Raw genomic sequence first — 18715 nt, forward strand, 5'->3', positions numbered from 1 at the left:
TGAGGACCAGATGGCTTTCTGTTTCCTTTCACAGATGCACCTGCTCCTTGTCTTGCTGACCTGTGCTTTACCACAATGAGGAGGATGAGTCTGGACAACAACTTGGAAGATCCTTGTCTCTTGGGCACTGCATCTAGACTAAGCACATTTCCCTGCACATGGAACAAGAGATGCTCTTAGTGGACTTCGGGTCTGTGGAAGAAAATGCCCTAATGTCCTTGTGTGAAAAAGGGAACCTGTTGGAGAAAGGGGCAGGCAGTCTGAAAATCCCTGAAATGCAAATAACTCAAGATTACAATTCTCTTGAAGGCTCACCAGAACAGTAGTTAACTTGGATAAAAGCAAAGAAGTCTTTTGGAGGGACAAGAGTTGGCAGCCAAACCTGTGTTGTTATCTCGGCTCCACTTCTTCCCATTGTGAGACTTGGGCAGTTGCCTCTGATCAGTTTTCACTTAGCCAACATGGGGAAAACAATCCTTAACTATGGCGTCGTAAAGTGACATGGTGTACTGAAATGCTTTTGGTGAAGACCCATGTTTTTTCCCTCCTGCAGGAATAAGAAGAAATAAGGGAGATAATGGGTGTCATCTAAGAAAAGCCCAGAACTCTATAGACTAGAGGCTATGAAAAACTAAGCTTACTCTAATTCTTTGCAACTCTCTTGTTGTAGATCCTAGACATTAGCAAGGATGAAAAAAAAAAAAAAAAAAAAAAACTTAGGCGCCACCTGGAGGACACCATGAGTAATGCATTGGAAAGGTTTGTTCTCCCTTTAGAAAATGGGGAAAGTAACTTCCTCTTTGTACAGCATTCATTCATTTTGAAATGCCTACATTTCAAGTGTGGAATGCAGCAAAGAAGAAAACATGAAATTAGCATCCCCATGGAGCTTACACTGTAGTGGGGAAAGACCATCAGATCTATAGCCTGGATGAGGATAAGTGCATTGAAGAAAACAAAGCGGGGAGAGGGAAGAGAGAATGGTAGATGGTGCTACTTCAGATGGTAGTAGAGGCTTTTTCGTAATTTTATCAGAGTCCTAAGGGGATTGAGAAAGGACCAAGCGAATATCTAGGGGAAGAACATACCAGACAGCAAGAATAGAGTGCAAAGGCTCTTTGGTGGAACATACTTAGTCTGATTAAAACACACGTACACACACACAGCTTAGAGACCTGTATGGCTAAGGATGCAACTCTGAGGCTAGGAAGAGAGGTAATCTTCAAAGCCAGACAGATGGGATGCTTGCAGTCAACTTTCGAAGGGGCTAAAACCGGGGGGTGGGGGTGAGTGGGTCTGGTCACCAGTCCTGCTGGGACGGGCTAACATAAAGAAATTCATGGATATGGTAAATGGGTACTTACTCACTCTGACCCTTCCTAATATTATTGTACTAGTACTTTATTGTACTCCAGAGGCTGGAAAGCTAAAAACTACACATCTTAAACTTCCTTAAACCAAGGTTCTGAATATAATTTAAGTTTTCCAATTAAATGAGCAAACAATGTGGAAGAAGAAGTGATCGAGGGATCATCTTCAGCTACTTTGGTTGCTACTGCAAGGGTATAGAGACCTTGGGTTTCTCTTCAATGGTATTCCAGTATCTTTCCATAGTTTTTTGAAGGAAGGGCTTCCTGATCTGTAAATAACAGTGATATGTGTTCTTGTTGTCAGCCTGTGGTGGCCTCCTGATGCCTCACGTGGATGGTCGCAGACGTAACAGCTACCAGGGTAGACCGATCAGTTTTTCCTGGAAGTCCAGCCCAGAGCCCACTTGCTCAGGCTTTCCAATGCTTACAAGCACCTAATTTACTTGTACTGAATCCTTTTCTACTTAAAATAAGTAGAAGGGTTTTGCTTCCTACAACTACGAAATGCTGATAACGGTATTTGGTTCCAAAAATAGCTATAGGCAATACGCCCTCAAAGACGGGACTCCTACATTAGTTATGACTCGGTTGGATTTGAAGGAAATGAGGATAAAATTGCCATTGGGAAGCAGTAGACAAAGATTACTTACATTTATGGTCACTTGAAATGAAATGTCTTTTGGAGAACTTTGGCAGATCAAATGGCTGCCACTATTGATCATCATGTAAGAAATGAGGGCCTAGATGGTGGCGGCTATGCTAAAGAAGTAAAGGAAAGAGGGGCGGACGTCATCCAACTTGGTTTCAGCTTCGGTCATGATCTCAGGATCTTGGGATTGAGCCCCACATTGGGTCTGTGCTCAGCTGCAGAGTCTGCTTCGGATTCTCCCACTCCCACTGCCCCTCCATTTCTCTCTCTCTCTCTCTCTCTCTCTCACACACACACACACACAGACACACACACACATGGGTGCACTTGCACACATGTGCTCTCAAATAAGAATTTTTTTTAAGTAAAGGAAAGAAAACCAAAGGCTCAAGAGCTTTAAGTTTACAGCTCAAGCCATGTATAGGAGAGCCCAAGAAGAATTTCTTAAAAAAAAAAAAAAAAAAAAAGATTTTATTTATTTATTTGACAAAGATCACAAGTCGTCAGAGTGGAAGAAGCAGCAACAGGCTCCCTGCTGAGCAGAGAGCCCAATGCAGGGTTTGATCCCAGGACCCTGGGATCATGACCTGAGCCAAAGGCAGAGGCTTTCACCCACTGAGCCACCCAGGCGCCCCCCAGAAGAATTTCATCTCTTGCAACTGCAAGGCTGATGTACACGAAAATCAGGAGACTGTGGGTTATAGAATTACAACGTAAGTTAAATTCATAGCCTTATCATGTCTCTTATGTGAAAATTACAGCATTGTTTGGGAGAGAGTGGGACCCTGAAATGAGAAATGGGGACATTTGAATGGATTTGGATAAACTCCAGTGTTCTGAATCCAGATTCCACTTATCTTCTCACCAACAGAAACAGCCTTTTTTCCCCTCACTGATATGACTGGTCCTGTCTTACTTGGAGACCCTCAGGTACTTGTCTTGAAAGGGAAAGCCAGTACTTCTGTCCCACCCACTACCCTATATTGCCACCAGATCTGTAACTAGAGTCTGATCCCAGTACGTTTTTGGAAGCAAACACGAAGTGTGATCTGAGAGACGTCTTACAGAAGAATTGTCAGGTTTTGTTAATTTGAATCAGCAGAAGCCTGGATCTTAAAAGTTTAAATTAGACCAGAAAAAAAGAACATTATTTTCATTTGGGTTGAATTTATTAATATGGAAATTCTAGAGATACTGAATTCAATATGTTGGCTTTAGCAGCTAAGAGTGTTTCTTAGCTGGTTGGTTAGATGAAGCCTGGACTGAACAGTGGTCTACACTCAAATTGAAATGCCAAACATTCCTCAGTATGGCATTAGAAGATGAACCCAAAAACATGAAGATAAAAATATTGATGCAGATTTATCATATGTGTGACTTACTCATCTAATTTTGCCCTCCAGAATTGCTCAGAGGGTATTTCTTTCCCCAAGGAATTGGAAAGTACACAGATAAGGGGAACACCTTGCCTGGGAAAATGCTGTAGTTTATGTCCTCCATAGGCTGGGAATGAAACTCAGAAATGCTGCTGTTGAAATGGAATCCCCAATATCAGTGGGGATGATGGGATCCTGGAGTGGCAGGGGGCAAAGGGCAGTACCAAGGCAACAGAGCTGGGATGATGGTCCTATTTGGTTTGTATAACCCAAAGCAAGACTTTGCTCCTGTTTCGAGTCACCAAAATGGAGAGTTATGAACTCTCACTAAATTCTCAGACCCAAGGTCCTGAATAAAGGGGTGCTTAGTACCCTGGAGGGAGCACCCAACGATACCACCATAACTACAATTGTAAACCTTTTGATCCTCCCTAAAGGAATCTTAAGGCATTTATCCAAGTTCCTGTGCTTAGGAAAATGGAAATATCCAGGCCTTTAGGGAATATTTAGGAACGAGCCCCATGCTAGCAGTAATCCTAAGAAGCCTAAAAGGTCTTTGTGGTCCTCTAGTTAGAATAGAGGTTTATGGGGTGTTACGGGTTGAATTGTGTCCTCCAAAATGTATGTGTCGGGAGTCCTAACCCCTAACACCTCAGAACGTGACCTTATTTGGAAATAAGGCCACTGCAGAAGTAATTGCATAAATAGGTCATATTGGGGTAGGATAGGTCCCTAGACTAATATGATTGGTGCCATATGTCAAAGGAAACATTTGGACACAGAGACACAAAAACGGAGAATGCCCAGCCAGAGATCAGAACAATGCCGCAGAGGCTCAACAAACTACCAGAAACTAGAGGAGAAGCCAAGAACAGATTGTCCCTCATGGCCCCTCAGAAGGAACCAAACCCACCAACACCTTGATTTCGGATTTCTAGCCCAGTCGGTTAGTGGTGTTTAAGCCACCCAGTTTCTGGTACTTGTTATAGCACATCTTGCAAACTAATAACATGGGGATCGAGTAATTTAAAAGGAATTTTGGCCCAGATCTATTTCACATATCCATCCTGTGGTTATTTCCCAGTTCCGGTAGGTACAGTTGACATACTTGGCAACTGGCAGAATCTCCGCATTGACCTCTAGAGTTAAAGCTATTGTGGTAAGAAAAACAAAAGAAAGCCCCTGGAACTGTCCTTCCCCAGCAGAATCCTAATTCAAAAGCAGAAAGTGCATCACTGAGGGCATGCTGGATATCCCTGCCCCGGTCAAAGACTGAGAAATTCAGGAGCCTCTATCTTAGCGACATGTAAAGTATTTGTTTTCCCTGTACAGGACTTGACTCACAGCTGTTATTTCAGATACAGTCTCTTCATGAAGCAGGTCAGCACCTGCCCCAGCACCTCGGACAGTGACCTGGAAGCGGCTTTCTTCTCTAGCACTAAGAGCAAGAAACATCACACGCAGATGACTTTCACCTGTCAACGTCAACAGTCCATCTTACTGTCCTGCATCTGGGTCATATCACCTCTCCAGCTCTGTTGAAATCTCATCCGTAGGCACTTAAGTCATCTCATTTCCCAGAACACCACTCTTCATGTGAAAACATCGTGTTTTGGGACCTAATTCAAGTAGCAGGTGTCTAAATGCCTTGGTAAAACACATGTATTCTAGAGGCCAGGAGATAATCCCTGTGGAGATTAGGGACCCTTCCACCTCCATGAAGTTTTTAGGAATCCGGAGCAGTAGCCAGGAGCATGGTAGGTTATCTACAGTGAAAGACAAAACTATTGCACTGTTCACTGGCCACCACTGAGAAAAATCCTGATAATTCAATCTCTGGATATCGGAGGTAACCTACCACATTTGGTTATGCTGTGTTGACCTGCTTACCAAGTAACTCATACAGCTACTGACTTTGACGGGCCAAGGAAAAGAGAATGGTCACCAGTTGGAATAGGCTGGAATGTAACCGGTTTGGGTTTTCTGACCCAGGAGATCTAGTGGTGTTCAAAGTCCCTGGGCAAACGAGTGTGTACATACATATACACATACACTCCCAGCAAACTTCCCTAAAAGAACCACAGCACTGGGGGGCGTCTGGGTGTCTCAGTTAAGCAACTGCCTTCAGCTCGGGTCATGATCCTGGAGTTCTGGGATTGAGTCCCACACTGGGCTCCCAGCTCCATGGGGAGTCTACCTCTCCCTCTGACCTTCTCCCCTCTCAAGCTCTCTCTAGCTCTCTCTCTCTCAAATAAATAAATAAATAAATAAATAAATAAATAAATAAATAAAACCATAGCACTGAACCTTAAGATTTTGGAGTAAAGTCATGCTAATTTTGACAATGCCTACTTTTTAAGGTTTTTTTTTAAAGATTTTATTTATTATTTGACAGATCACAAGTAGGCAGAGAGCTAGGCAGAGAGAGCGAGGGGAAGCAGGCTCCCTGCTGAACAGAGAACCCAATGCGGGGCTCGATCCCAGGACCCTGAGATGATGACCTGAGCCGAAGGCAGAGGCTTTAACCCACGGAGCCACCCAGGCACCCCACCAAAGGCAGACACTTAATGACTGAGTCACCCAGGGTCCCCAAACAATGCCTATCCTTTTGAGATTCTCATGTTGACTTACTCCTGAGCCCTGCTCCATGCTCTGGGGGTACTAACTGCACACTTACTAGCAGATCAGATCCCTCCCATCCCTGAGAACACCAGGATTTTCCTCACTGGAAAAGACACACATTCAAAATATGGATCGTTTCCATGAATGTCAAACCTAAAATATTCACAAAGAAACATTAAATTAAATTTCAACTATTATGAAATTAAGGGGGCATTTCTCCCCCTTCCCATTACTATAAATTTGATTGTAAATTTGACTGCATTCACTTTGAGAAGCACGGTGGTTAAAAGGATAGACTCTCGAGTCAGAATGCCTGGATAGACATTTCTAACACCATCATTTTAAGTAGCCTATGACCTTGGGCATATCATTCAACCTCTCTATCTCATTTTCACCATTTGGGACTGTGAGGATTAAGTGAATACATATAACAGTGCCTAGCTTGTAGTTAGTGCTACATGTATTAGCTAACACCATTTTCATTTACCATCATCCATGAACTTACAAAACCATATTCATCGTGTAGTGTTCCACACACTGCCTCTCATCAGTGAGCTAAGTAAGCTAGGGCCAATGCGGCTAAGACCTGTGGCCCCAGAGAACAGTTAAACGGCTTACTGAAGAATACCGGAAAACAACCTCTTGTGAGGTTGAAGTTCCATCCCACAGTATGAGGTATATGCTCTGAAACAGTGACCACTATATGTTCTACTGCTTGTCCCTGCAACTTTGGTCTTTGCTAGTTGAAAAGTCTCAACACCCAGGGGCGCCTGGGTGGCTCAGGCGGTTGAGCATCTGACTGTAGATTTCGGCTCACATCACGATCAATCTCAGGGTCAGAGGATCGAGCACCCCTCACTGGGCTCCGCACTGGGCGTGGAGCCGGCTTAAGATTCTCTCTCACTCTCCCTCTGCCCTTTCCCTGCTTGTTCTCTCTCTCTCTCTCTGTCTCAAAAAAAAAAAAAAAAAAAAAAAAAAAAGAGCCTCAATACCCAGAGGAGAAATACTTCCACCAGCACACACAACAATGAGTCCATTGGACCAACATTTTCCCTGGTATTATAAGATGTGTTCTTGTTGATAGCTTGATCGTGTAATCCTTAAGTTGTTGAGGTAGAATTCCGACTCAACTAGGATGAACATCACCCAGAGGTGGATACATGACTAATGAGACTTTGGATATCTCCTTTTAGGGAGCATGTTTAGATCCCTAAAAGGCCAAACTAACATAGATATGGCAAACTGGCCATCAGCATCTGTCCCAAACTCTTCCTCATACTGCCAAGGCTGAAAAGTTAAACACTCTATTTCCCAGAAACCCTTGCAGTTAACATTCTGCACGCAAATTAGGGTCTACAAATTGCATCCATTTATATAAGAGTTGGGAGGAGAAAGTAAAGTCAAGGTCACTTCCCAGCTATATGGTTATTGTTTTGTGTTGTCAACCTTGGGTTACTCTTCAGCAGCATTCTGGGGTGCAGTCATTACTCCATGAGGTTGAAAAGCAGCAGTGATGGGGAGGGGGGAAGGCGGGGAAGGGGGGAAGGTGGAGTGGGGGAGGTGGGGGGCAGGGCTTCTGAGCCTGAGATTGCAGCCACAAGGGTGTGTGTGTGTATGTGTTTAACCATCCCTTCACCATTTTAAATTGTACAACTCAGCAAAAAACAAACTGTTCAACTCAGTAGATTTTAAATAGATTCATAAAATTGTGCAACCATCACCACTATCTAATTCCAAAACATTTCCATCACCCTCAAAGGAATCTGTAGTAGTCAGTTCCAATTCCCTCATCTCCCCAGCCCAGCTCTGGCAACCACTAATCTACTTTCTGTCTCTATGACCTTGTCTGCTCTGGACATTCTGGACATTCTGTATGAATGGAATCATACAATAGATTACCTTTCGTGTCTGGCCTCTTTCCCTTGACACACGGTTTACAAGGCCCATCCATGTTGTAGCATGTGTCCAAACATCATTCTTTTTTATGGCTGCATAATACTCCATTGTATTTTGTACAGATATACCATATTTTGTTCACCCATTCATCAGTTGATGGACATGTAAATTTTTTCTACTTTTTGGCTATTGTGACCAATGCTGCTATGAATATTGGTGTATGAAAATCTGTTCTAGTCCCCGTTTTCAATTCTTTTGGGTCTATATCCAGACGTGGAATTTCTGGATCATATGGAAATTCTATGTTTAATTTTTTTAAAAGATTTTATTTGCTTATTTGACAGAGAGAGAGACAGCGAGAGAGGGAACACAAGCAGGGAGAGTAGGAGAGGGAGAAGCAGGCTTCCCGCTGAGCAGGGAGCACAGTGTGGGGCTGGATCCCAGGACCCTGGGACCATGACCTGAGCCAAAGGCAGACGCTTAACAACTGAGCCACCCAGGTGCCCCTCTATGTTTAATTTTTTGAGGAACCACCATCCTGTTTCCACAGAGGCTATATCATTTTATCCACCAGCAGTACACAAGGGTTCCAGTTTCTCCACATCCCTGCCAATCCTTGATACTATCTGTCTTTTGGTTGTAGCCATCCCAGTGGGCATGAAGTGGTAGCGGTTACAATTTGCGCTTCTCTAATGACTAATAATGTTGAGCATCTTTTCCCTCACTCCTTGGCTGTTTGTAGATTTTATTTGAAGAAATACCTATTCCGATCCCTTGCTTATTTTTAAACTGGGTCATTTGCCTTTTGTATCGTTGAGTCAAAAGAACTTTTTATATATTCTGGCTAAAATTCCCTTAACTGACATACGACTCAAAAATTCTTTCTTCCATTCCGTGGGCTGTCTTTTCCCTTGGTACGTTCTTCAGCGCGAGGATTCTAGGGGCGGCCTCCTGACTCGTCACCTTCCTGATTGTGCCAGAGTCAGCAGCTGCTCTGGGGTCTTGTTCTAAGAGTCATTCCAGGAGGTTCATCCCAGAACCCACTCCTCCAGCCCTTCCAACTATTTCTTTTAACGTAGGATTTCCTGTATTAAGTCTTTTTCTGCTTGAACTAATTAGGGCAGTTTTGTGTCCTGTGACTGAGCCCTGACTGAGTTGCTTCCTCTCTCTCCCTGTTTCCAAGATGTGGGTTTCAAGCCCACACCTTGAAACCTTCCAGCAAGGATAGGACGTGGCATTTTGCTAGAGCTGATGGGAAACCATGCTATAACAATAATACAATCCCGGAAAGTCAGATTTGGAAGCGTCTTTGAAAATCCACTGGTCCAACCCTTTCATTTGTCAAACAGAGAAGGAAATTGAGACGCAAGGAGGAAGACTCACAAGCCATGAGGCTGAGTGCCCGCAGTTCCCGCAGCTTCTGGCGCGGCCAGTGGACCTGAGCTGATCTTGCTCCACAACATCTGTGATCTAGGTCACATAAATCCAGCCCTGCCAACCTTCCTGCAGCTGATTGGACACAGGATTTGGGCCCAAGCCAAATGTCGCCGTGAACAACCTAGATGTGACAGGAGCCAACCACGGGTGTGAGACTGCCCAGTATGGGGGACACGAGTGCTAAAGGACACCCAGAGAACATCACCATGTCATTGTCCCTGTTCTCCAGGGACCTCAGGGGCTGCTGACGTGGCTTCCCTGCCAACCTCACTTCCTCCCTGACCTTTCTCTCACCCCCATTACTGAAAGTCAGCTGAGCCTGGCTCTTCCTTGCCCACTTCTTCCTTGGCCGCTGGTTTTCTGGGGATCACAGCTAGATTTAAAAAAAAAAAAAAAAAAGCAGGCCACAGATGCAGATCTGGAATTCCAGACCTTATGCTCTTTCCACTTAGACAAGACCGTGCAACACGCGAGTGGGGGCTTCCTGAGTGCAGGGGGAGTGGAAGAGGCTGCTGGGGCCGGGGGGGGGGGGGGGTTGAATTCTGAAGACTGAGTTGTCTTCAGAGGGATCCAGCAAGGGCAGGATAATGGCCCCTCATCTTAGCCCTCACTGGAGATGGTGCTTCCCTTTTCTTCTATGGGTCTGCCTTTGCTAGTGGCTTGGAAAAGAGTTCTAGATCACCTACTGCTTGGCCATTTCTGAGGCCCCTGCCTTTGAGGAAGTTCATTCGTTGTTCACTGTATGCGGACAGGGGCCCTGCTCAGACTCTCTGCTTGGGCATTGAAACTGACACCCAGAGGCAGACCCAGGCCACAGGGTTGGGAAATCACTGAGGTCAAAATGACACAGGAAACCAAAGATGTGAATGAGGAGGGAGGATTGGTCTTTCTCTTCTCATAAACCTTTCACTGATGAGAGCATTGAAAGGAACAACCAGAGAAGGGGGAAGGGGAGCCAGGAGGGAACAAAACACCGGAAGCTGAGTTGGGGGAGAAGTCCAGGAAGGAAAGTATGGTGAGCTGACGTGTGGAACAGGTCAAGCTGCCCGAGAACTGGCTTTGTCAGATGGGCAGTAATGGCTAACTTCAGACAGAGCAATTTCAGGAGACAGCAGCCGTAGAGAGCGGATTTCATTTAGCTGAGGTGTGAGTGGACAGGAAGGAGGTAGAGATGGTAGACAATTCTCTCCTAAGAAGGGGAGATATTTTAGGAGAGACTCGTGCATGTTTGGAGTCTCAGGAGGAAACAGGGAGAGAAAGGAAGCGATTTCATGGCTCTCTGCCACTAGAAGCCAGAGAGACAAAATCAGGCGCAGGCAGAGGGGTTGGCTGTGGACACAGAAGGGGCCCCTCCCCTCTCAGCTTGGAGGGACATGAAGACAACCATGAGATTTAGCGTCCTTCCCAAAGGGGCTAATCTTCACTCTGAGAAGATATACAATGCCTACGACAGAACAGATGGCTGATAAATAAATACCAGCCCCCCCCCCCCCCCCCCCCCCCGCTGTGCTGCCTCAGTCCCCTGAGGCCACACGTGACGTCATTCGGGGCTGTTCCAAGGCTAAAGAACACAGCCAGAGCTGCAGAAATTCAAGGCAATCCCAAACTTTTCTGGAATTTTGGAGGGTAGAAGGTGCCTCCTCCTGAGGCTCCTAAGCTGGGAAGATGTAAATAAGTGTGGATTGGGAAGACGTAAGTAAGTGTGGATCTTCCACTATGGGGCCACACTTCCTGACACTGAAACCACACAGGGGAAGGCAGAACTGAGAAGTGGAAGGCAAGAGACAGGGACACCGTGGGAAGACACCAGACGACATCATTTCAGGGCCTGGATCCAACCATGCCTAAAGCCCCTGAACCTTCCCCATACCATAATCCAACAAATACTTCTCCTCTCTCAAAAGCCCATTTCTGTTAGGCTTCTGTCACCGTACCTGAAGGAAGTGGGGTGATGACCCCTGACCCACGGAACTGGCAGGATTGAGGTGGGCTATAGACAGTGAGGTCTTCCTCATCCCAGTCCGGGAGGTCAGCATGCCCTGCAATGCCACGGCGCTTGAAACTCAGCCCCCGTATCTAACACAGGTGGGAGCTCAAGGACTTGGTAGACATCTGTCACGAGGTTGTGCGTGTCGGCTGTCTTCTCAAGCCTTTCATTTGGAGTCAAAGACACAAATTTTGCAGCCAGAATAATGAATAATAAAAGCTAATATTTCCAGGGGCACCTGGGGGGCTCAGTGGGTTAAAGCCTCTGCCTTCGGCTCAGGTCATGATCCTGGGGTCCTGGGATCGAGCCCTACATCGGGCTCTCTGCCTCAGTGGGGAGCCTGCTTCCTCCTCTCTCTCTGCCGGCCTCTCTGCCTACTGGTGATCTCTGTCAAATAAATAAATAAAATCTTAAAAAAAAAAAAAGCTAATATTTCTGAGGCACCCCTCCTATGCCGGGTTCTAAGAGCTTTACACAAAAGAATCCACCAAATCTTCCCAGGAACACAAACAAGTAGTTACCACTGTTACTCTCCCATTTTACATTTGAGAAACTGAGACACACAACAGTTTGCCCAAGGTCATGAAGCTAGACAGGCAAGAGCTACCATTTGAATCCAGGCAGCCTGGCCCCTGACCGTGCGGGCCTACACCTGTGCCAAGACAGACTGCCTGTGGCCAGCACCGGCTGATGGTCACATGCTTTGCAGGATTGAAAAAGCCTATCTCTTCAGGTCAAAGCTAACGCGAGTGGGAACAAAGGCAGGAAGGCAGGAAACATAACCCCGCCCAAGCCCTTCCTGCTTGTCCCCAGTAACTGGACAGTTCCCCTAGGTAAAGAGCCTTCCCCTGGAATGCAGCCTCGTGGTCAAAGCTGACCCCAAGGCAAAAGTGAAGAGGGAGACCCTGGGCTGAGGACTGGGAGGTCCCGTTGCTGACAGACGCCCCCCCCCCGCCCCCCGCGCCCCGCCCCGTTCCCCCCCTCCCCGCCCCGTCAAGATTCAGAAACCATAGTTCACGGTTCTTCTGACTTGGTTCTTAGTAGAGTTATCCAAACATGAACACTTAGAAACCTCCCGCATCTTCTAAGGGAGGGGTTTTCCCCAAGAAACCCAAATCCTGGCACAAGGAAGCCTGCAGTGATCACCCCAGGGCAATATCTTGGTTCCCAACAACACTAACGGGACGTCTTCAAAATCCTTCTAAAAGGTGGCCACAAAGCTACAGGAATAGGGGAGACCTGGGGTGCCTGGGTGGCTCAGTCATTAAAGGCCTGCCTCTGGCTCAGGTCATGTCCCCAGGGTGCTGGGATGGAACCCCACATCCGGCTCTCTGCTCAGTGGGAGCCTGCTTCCCCCTCACCCACTCCCCTGGCTTGTATTCCTTCTCTCTCTTTGTGTCTCTGTCAAATAAATAAAATCTTCAAAAAAAAAAAAAAATAGGGGATACCCCCCCCAACATGGCACAGCAGACAGACTGGCTTCACTCTACCAAGGCAGGGAATCCTTGCTGTTCTCCCCAAGATGCAACACACACCACCGACCCTTGGGTGCTATTTTGTCTCCCCTCCTTTTCCAGGTAGGAGAGTTTATTTAGAATTACCTTGTGTTTCCTCCACCAGTGCACCAACGTGTCATGTATGCGGCTGAGTCACATTATTGTTTATCCATAACAATATCTAATACACATCTAAACAAAACAAGTGTTTCCCAAACTTCTCAGTCTTCAAGACCCCCTTACACTCTGAAAAATTGAAGACCTGAAAAAGCTTTTGATTACATGGGTTACATTACTGATATTTGCCATATTTGAATTAAAATTGAGAGTTTTAGAGACACCTGGGTGGCTTAGTAGGTTAAGCACCAGCCTTTGGCTCAGGTCATAAACCCAGGGTCCCAGAATCTCTGCTCAGCAGGGAGTCTGCCTCTCCCTCTGCCTACAGCTCCCCTGCTTGTGCTCTCCCTCTCTCTAACAAATAGGTAAATAAAAACTTCTCTAAAAAACCATAAAAATAAAAAATAAAATTGAGTTTTATATATTTTTATAAGATCTTATTTATTTATTTGACAGAGAGAGAGATCACAAGCAGGCAGAGAGGCAGGCAGAGAGAGAGGGGAAGCAGGCTCCCCGCTGAGCAGAGAGCCCGATGCAGGGCTCCATCCCAGGACCCTGAGATCATGACCTGAGCAGAAGCTTGACCCACTGACCCACCGAGGTGCCCCAAAATTAAGAGTTTTAAAAATACATTTCTTGGGCGCCTGGGTGGCTCAGTGGGTTAAAGCCTCTGCCTTCGGCTCAGGTCATGATCCCAGGTTCCTGGGATCGAGCCCAGCATCGGGCTCTCTGCTCAGCAGGGAGTCAGCTTCCTCCTCTCTCTTCCTGCCTCTCTGCCTACTTGTGATCTTTGTCTGTCAAATAAATTTTTTAAAAAATTCATAAAAATACATTTCTTTATTTAAAAATAAAAATAAAAATAATGAGACCACTAATGTAACATAAACAACACCCTTTTCAGTGAAAAATAACCACATTTTCCAAATCAAAAAATTAGTGGGAAGAATGACATTGTTTGAGAGTTTTGCAAATCTCTTTAAATGTCTGGCTTCATAAAAGGCAGCTAGACTCCCATATCTGCTTCTTTATTCAATCTGTTGAGATATGTTGTTTTAGTTGAAGTATCTAAACAAAATTCAGCCTCATACAGATATAAAAATGGAAAAAGGAGGATTATTTTTAAAAGTCTATTCAGATAACTGTGGATATTCCTCTTTTTTTCTTTTTTTTAAGAGAAGAAAGCGAACACGGTCCCCACTACCATAAATCATGCAACCAAGTCTCCCACATTTGAGGAGATCTGAAAGGTCAGCACACCCAGAGTGCAATGGGTGAGTCTAGAACTGGGCGAAGCTCCTGCATGATCGTGGTTTCCCTACCGGGTAAGTCTGTGGATATTTCTTTTTGATAGTCTATAAAAACCTAACACATGATAGTTCTGTAAAATTTAGTTTCAGGGTGGAACCTGAAACCAGTCAATTTTTCATTAAATTAAAACACATTGGTCCATCTTCCACTTTGAATGCATCTTTTTTTTAAGATTTTATTTATTTATTTGACAGAGATCACAAGTTGTCAGGGAGGCAGACAGAGAGAAAGACGGGGTGGATACAAATATTCCAAAAGACTAATTTTCACGCAAAACCTGAAATTTTATTATTAGCAGCAAATATTGTCAATTTCCCTCTTGAATCAATTGGCTCACTTCTTTTATTTTAGAGAAAATGTCCACCAAAAAAAAAATAGATATAACTATAGATATAGATTTGCATAATCAAGGTGTGTCTTTCCATCCTTCTTTCGGGTAGAAACGGTGTTGAACTTGCAACGAGCAGTTAGTTCAGCTTGCCGCTCAAATATTACAAGTGTTTTTCCTGGGAAAACCACGGTCCTTAGGCATCTAGCAGAATTCTTCCCACTTGTCAAAATGCTTTTTTTTTTTAAAGATTTTATTTACTTATTTACTTTTAAAGATTTTATTTATTTATTTGAGAGAGAGAATGAGAGAGAGAGAACAGAAGTGGAGAAAGGTCAGAGGAAGAAGCAGACTCCCTGCAGAGCAGGGAGCCGGATGTGGGACTCCAGGATCGTGACCTAAGCTGAAGGCAGTCACTTAACCAACTGAGGCCCCCAGGAGCCCAAGATTTTATTTATTTATTTGAGACTGAGAAAGAGAGCACAAGCAGGGGGAGCAGCAGAAGGAGAGGGAGAAGCAGATACCCCACTGAGCAAGAAGCCCAATGCGGGGCTCGATAGCAGGACACTGGGATCATGACCTGAGCTGAAGGCAGACGCTTAATAAACTGACCCACCCAAATGTCCCTTATCGAGTCATTCTTCGGCAAAACTGCTTTATTTATTTCCTTTGTTGTGTAGACAGGGCAGGGGGGACTACAACGACCACAAGTGTACCTGCGGCCATGCCTCACTTTACCTAAAGGGGCCAGCTGTTCTACCCGCCATGGCTTTCTCACCACCAAAAAAGGCAAAGATAACATCTTAGTATTATTATAAAAACAATTTTGACTTCACGGAGTCTCTAAAAAGCCCTTGGGGATGCTCAGGGGTTTGGAGACCACACTTTAAGGAGCACTGATTTTTTTTTTTTTTTTTAGTAGGCTCCACATCCAGTGTGGAGCCCAGTGTCGGACTTGAACTCACAACCCTGAGATCAAGACCCGAGTTGAGATCAAGAGTCAGGTGCTTAACCAACCAAGCCACCCAGGGGCCCCACTCTTTCTTCTTTATATCACCTTGGTGCCCTTGTCAAAAAAAAAATTTTTTTTTGACCACGTGTGTATTTTTATTTCTGGTTTATTTATTTCTTTATATGTTTTTACTCTCCAATCTCAAATATTGACCTATATGTCTATCCTTATGCCCAGTATCACGTTGCCTTGATTACTGTAGCTTTGTAGTATATTTTGAAATTGGAAAGTATGAACCCTCCAACTTACTTCTTTTTCAAGATTGTTTTGGCTATTTTGGATCTTTTGCATTTCCATACGAATTTTAGGATCCTCTTGTCAATTTCTGCAAAACAAGGGCAGGGGGAGCTTGGATTTTGATAGGGATTGCAACGAATCTGTAGATCACTGGGGAGAACAGCCGTCCTAACAATATTAAGTCTTACAATCCATGATGCCAGAATGGCTCGTCATTTATTTATGTCTTTTCAATTTTCTTTATGTTACTGATTTTAAGCGGAAGAGTGACATAATCTGGTTTATACTTTAGGAAGATTACTCAGGAGTATATGGAAAAACAACTGGGGGCCACAGGAGATGCTCCATGAACAAGGGCAGTAGTAGCAGGGACAAATAAGACAGCACTTGTTACAGAATCATTTATGAGGTAACTCAGCAAGATTTGATGATTGACTCTGTGTAGAAAGAGGAAAGTGTAAAGAATGACCCCCAGGTTTTTGTCTTGGGTACATGGTGATACTAAGAAAATACTCAAGGAGCCATCTGGGAGAAAAGAGGGAATATCAGCTGGTACATGTTGAGCTTGAGATGACTGGGACACCCGGCAGAAAGGGCAGGCGACTGGATATTTGAGTCTAATGCTCAGTGGACCGTAGTCTGGCTGCAGAGATTTGAGAATTGTCATATAAAAGGAGAGCCAAGAGATGACATGAACCAACCAATGGGAACAATGTAGGAAGCAGAAAGGATACAAAAGTTTACCAATATTTAAAGGTAGAGCACAGGACGCTTGGGTGGCTCAGTCGGTTAAGCGACCCACTCTTGATTTCAGCTCAGGTCATGATCTCGGGAGTCTGAGATCAAGACCTGCGTCATCGGGCTCTGCGCTCAGCTGGAAGTCTACTAGGGATTCTCTTCCTCACCCTCTGCTCTCCCACTGAGCGCTCTCGCTCTCTCTCTCTCAAATAAATATTAAAAAAAGAAATAGTGGCTCAGTCAGTTGAGCATCTGCCTTCAGCTCAGGTCATGATCCCAGGGTCTTGGGATCAAGCCCCACATGGGCTCCCTGCTCAGCGGGGAGCCTGCTTCCCCCTCTCTCTCTGCCTGCCTCTCTGCCTACTTGTGATCTCTGTCTGTGAAATAAATAAATAAAATCTTAAAAAAAAAAAAAAAAAGGATGGATCTAGAGAGTATAGTGCTAAGTGAAATCAGCCAGTCCAAGAAAGACAAATAGTGGGTAGTATCACTCATATGTGGAATTCAAGAAACAAAACAAAGGAACAAAGAAAAAGAAAAAGAGACAAACCAAAACACAGACTCTTTTTTTCCCCCAAAGATTTTATTTATTTATTTGTCAGAGGGACAGCGAGAGAGCACAAGCAGAGGGAACAGCAGACAGAGGGAGAAGCAGGCTCCCCGCTGAGCAAGGAGCCCCTGGGATCATGACCTGAGACCAAGGCAGCTGCTTAACCATTTAACAGACTGAGCCACCCAGATGTTCCCAAAACACGGACTCTTTTTTTTTAATATTTTATTTATTTATTTGACAGACAGAGATCACAAGTAGTAGGCAGAGAGGTAGGCAGAGAGAGAGGAGGAAGCAGGCTCCCTGTGGAGCAGAGAGCCCGATGCGGGGCTCCATCCCAGGACCTTGGGATCATGACCTGAGCCGAAGGCAGAGGCTTTAACCCACTGAGCCACCCAGGCGCCCCCAACACATGGACTCTTAAGGGCCGAGAACAAACCAGTGGTGGCCAGAGGGGAGGTGGGTGGGGGCATAGGGGAAATGAGGGGGGATTAAGAGGACACTTATCTTGACAAAGGCTGAGTAATGTACAGAAATGCTGAATTACTACACTGTACAACCGCAACTAAAAGAACACTGTGTGTTAACTATACCGGAATTAAATAAAATAAAGTTAAAAAAAGAAAAAAAAAACATGCCCAAAGGAGACTGAGAAGGAACAAGCAGGGGGAACCAGTGTCCTGCATGCAGGGGGAGAACCAGCGTGCTGCGAGCAGGAGGAGCGTCTAACAACGACCAGCCACGCGCTGAACCGCTTCCCTTGGATTCACCGAGTTAGAAGGTGCTGGGGGCCTGGACCGGGCTCTTCCAGCAGAGGGCTGAGCCACAGTGCAGTGGGGGAGGGGAAGGGGGTCATTGAGAAGATGGAGGCAGCGCAGGATAATTCATTCCAGAAGTTTGGAGGGGAAGGGAAAGGCCATGAAAAAGAATACCCAGAAATGTAAAGGGAGTCAAGGGGAGGAGATGTGGTCTTAGGGTAGAAGAGACTCGGGTGTGTTTCCAGGCTGGTGGGGAGCATTAGCTAAAAGGGGGAGAATTAGAGAGGGGGTGAGGTCCACGTGTAGCCCCAAGGCCTGCCTGGGAGGAGGAGAAAGCAGGTGAGTGGCTTTGGAATAGTGTTTTTCACATGCGAATGGGCACACCCATCACACATCTCAAGTCTCCCCTCTCCTCCCCAGGTTCAAGTCCTGATTTTGCATTCCTCACCCCGACCACCTTCAGAGGCCAGGAGGGGCTGAATGAACAGAAGGAAAGAGAATGAGCCAGTGGCCTCTGTGAAGTCAGGGGTTGAAGCACTGGGAGGCAGAAGACCAGCAAGCTGCAGGAGGGGCCCTGGTGGGACCCTTGAGGCTGGGGTTCCAGAGGGGCCCGTTCAAGGCCCATGGCCCCAGAGAACATGATGGAGTCCCGATGAAGGTCACTGAGGAGGTCAAGGAAGGGGGTCAGCGGGTCATTTACATGGATGATCAGAGCAGTAGGACAGATCACCTGACAGAAATTCTGAAACCTAAATCCTTGCTGGATGGTGGGGGGTGACCAGGAAGGCAAGAGGCCACGGTGATGAGAAGGGCTGGGAGAGCAGAGCCAGGGAC

General features: G+C 45.6%; 1 non-coding gene across 1 annotated transcript; it reads right to left on the minus strand.

Annotated features, from left to right (window-relative positions):
* Positions 1-14120: 14120 nt before the first annotated feature.
* On the minus strand, positions 14121-14280 carry LOC123927621. The gene has a single exon (XR_006815497.1). It is a non-coding gene; the product is annotated as a U1 spliceosomal RNA (small nuclear RNA).
* Between the last annotated feature and the right edge of the window lie 4435 nt (positions 14281-18715).

Source organism: Meles meles, chromosome 1 (assembly GCF_922984935.1).
Source record: "Meles meles chromosome 1, mMelMel3.1 paternal haplotype, whole genome shotgun sequence".
Lineage (NCBI taxonomy): Eukaryota > Metazoa > Chordata > Mammalia > Carnivora > Mustelidae > Meles > Meles meles.